This window comes from Penaeus vannamei, chromosome 9 (genome assembly GCF_042767895.1).
Source record: "Penaeus vannamei isolate JL-2024 chromosome 9, ASM4276789v1, whole genome shotgun sequence".
NCBI classification, from domain to species: Eukaryota; Metazoa; Arthropoda; class Malacostraca; order Decapoda; family Penaeidae; genus Penaeus; species Penaeus vannamei.
Window position 1 is genome coordinate 2,999,696 of NC_091557.1, and position 2,500 is coordinate 3,002,195.

The 2,500-nt window shown below is 46.0% G+C and overlaps 1 protein-coding gene across 2 annotated transcripts in view; it reads right to left on the reverse strand.

Moving 5' to 3' along the window:
• Positions 1-96: 96 nt before the first annotated feature.
• Positions 97-2,500, reverse strand: part of LOC113805206 (uncharacterized) — a 23,447-nt gene continuing 21,043 nt past the window's right edge. For both annotated transcript variants that reach the window (XM_070125173.1, XM_070125174.1), the window contains exons 11-12: positions 1,362-1,488; positions 97-354 (exon numbers count right to left, since the gene is read on the reverse strand). The gene's annotated coding sequence lies outside the window, so the exon portion shown is untranslated. The remainder of the gene's footprint in view (positions 355-1,361; positions 1,489-2,500) is intronic.

The window sequence follows — 2,500 nt, forward strand, 5'->3', positions numbered from 1 at the left end:
CACACACACACACACACACACATACACACAAGAGTGCATACAAGAGACAGAAATAACGTGACATACTTAAAGAAAGAGGGTAATCACACACTGTTTTATCTAAGCTCTTTTACTTGTAACTTTGACCGAAATAATCTAAAAAATCAAAAGGAAAGACCGCCATCATCGCTACCACCACCGCCACCAAAAAAAAAAAGAAAAAAAAAAGTTTTGGTCCCGCACTCTCTAACTTCAAACGCCTTCCAGACGTAGGGCGTTTAGGAGTCTCTTGGCTTCCCGCTCGCCAGTGCCCATCGCGCCGTCGACGGTGCTGAACCTGTTAGGGCTGGTGTGTTCGCCCGCCCACTGCAACACCTGCGAGAAATAGAGGGCGTGGAGATTGACATTAGACGTTTATTAAGATATTTGTGGTATATTATTGTGTGTTGTGGTAGTTTTAGCAGTGGTGTGTGTGTGTGTGTGTGTGTGTGTGTGTGTGTGTATGTATATAATATGTATTTGTATGTGTGAATAATGTGTGTAATAATATGTATGTGTCTGTGGTAATGTGAGTGTGAGTGTGTGTGTGTGTGTATATGGATGTGTGTGTGTGTGTGTGTGTGTGTGTGTGAAAGAGAGAGAGAGAGAGAGAGAGAGAGAGAGAAAGCGAAAGACAGAGAAAGGAAAGAGAATTAGAGAGAGAGATTATAAAAAAAATCATTTTTTCACGCTGATCAAACCGATGTCCTCATAACACACTTGTATCACCCGCACCCCACCCCACCCCAACCCCAACCCCTAACCCCTACCCCTCACCCCAACCCCACCCCCTAACCCCTACCTCTCACCCCAACCCCACATCCCACCCTATAACCCTACCCCACACCCCACACCCCAACCCCTAACCCCTACCCCCTCACCCCCAACCCCTCACTAACCCCACCCCACCCATCCACCCCTCACCCCAACCCCTACCACCCCACATCCCACCCCCTAACCCCCTACCCCACCCCACATCCCACCCACCTCCCACCCCAACCCCAACCCTACCCTACCCCTCACCCCCTAACTCCTACCCCCTAACCCCATCCACCCTAACCCCTAACTACCCTCACCCCAACCCCCTACCACTCCCCTACCCCTCACCCACATCCCCTACCCACACCTCTAACCCCTACCCCACCCCACATCCCACCCTAACCCCCCTACCCCTTACCCCAACCCCACACTCCCTACCCTACCCCTCACCCCCATCCCACCCCCATTCACAGCCAAAAGCAAACCCACACCCCAACCTCACCTCCCACCCCACCCCCTACCCCTCACCCCCCACCCCACCTCCCACCCCTACCTCCCCATTCACAACCAAAAAGCAAACCCACCATCTTGGTTCCAGCGTAGAGCGGAACCCTCAGCGAAGCCCTGGAGGTGAGGCCGTCGTGGAACCCGCCGGTGGTGATCAGGCTGCTGTAGGATCCTCGAACCCAAGGATCGGATCCCCACGTGGTCCTGATGGCGGGGGGGGGGGGGGGATAGAATGGAGAAAAATATATATCAGATAAATTGGGTATTATTATTATTGTTATTATTATTATATTATTATTATTATATTATTATTATTGGTTATTATTATTATATATACGTGTGTGTGTGTGTGTGTGCGTGTGTGTGTATGTGTGTGTGTGTTTGTGTGTGTTTGTGTGTGTGTGTGCGTGTGTGTGTGTGTGTGTTTGCGTGTGTGTGTGTGTGTGTGTGTGTGTGTGTGTGTGTGTGTGTGTGTGTGTGTGTGTGTGTGTGTGTGTGTGTGTGTGTGTGTGTGTGTGTGTGTGTGTGTGTGTGGCTATTGTTATGTAGTTTATTAAAATGTGTTATTGGATTAATGGTCTAAATTCTTTGGCTTTTGTTGGTATAATCACCGACGGTTCTTGAGTAAAAAAAAAAAATAAATAAATAAATAAATAAAAAATAATTAAAAAAAAAGAGAGAGAAAAAAAAAGTCTGCATAAAGATACTTCTGGTTTGTGCTTTTTCAAAATGTTATATAAATCTCCATTGCAAAAAGTTGTCTTCCCTGAAGAACAAAATAAAACCTGCAGAATAACTCACCTCCTGATGAACAAAATCTTACCCCTGGAAGAAAACTTCAAACATGAAGAACAACTTAACTCCTGCAGAACAAAATCTTACCTCCTACAGAAATGTTTACTCCCTAAAGAACAACTTATATCCAGCAGAACAAAATCTTACCTCCTACAGAATTATTAACTCCCTGAAGAACATCTTTTTACCTCCAGAACAAAATATTATCCCCCTTAGAACAACTTCCCACCTCCCGCAGAACATTCTTTACTTACCTCTAAAGAACATAGGCTCTAGATTGACAACCAGCAGAGGCAAAATCCTCAACGGCTCCTACAGAATTATTAACTCCCTGAAGAACAACTTTTAACCAGCAGAACAAAATCTTACCTCCTACAGAAATTCTTACTCCCTGAAGAACAACTTTTAACCAGCAGAACAA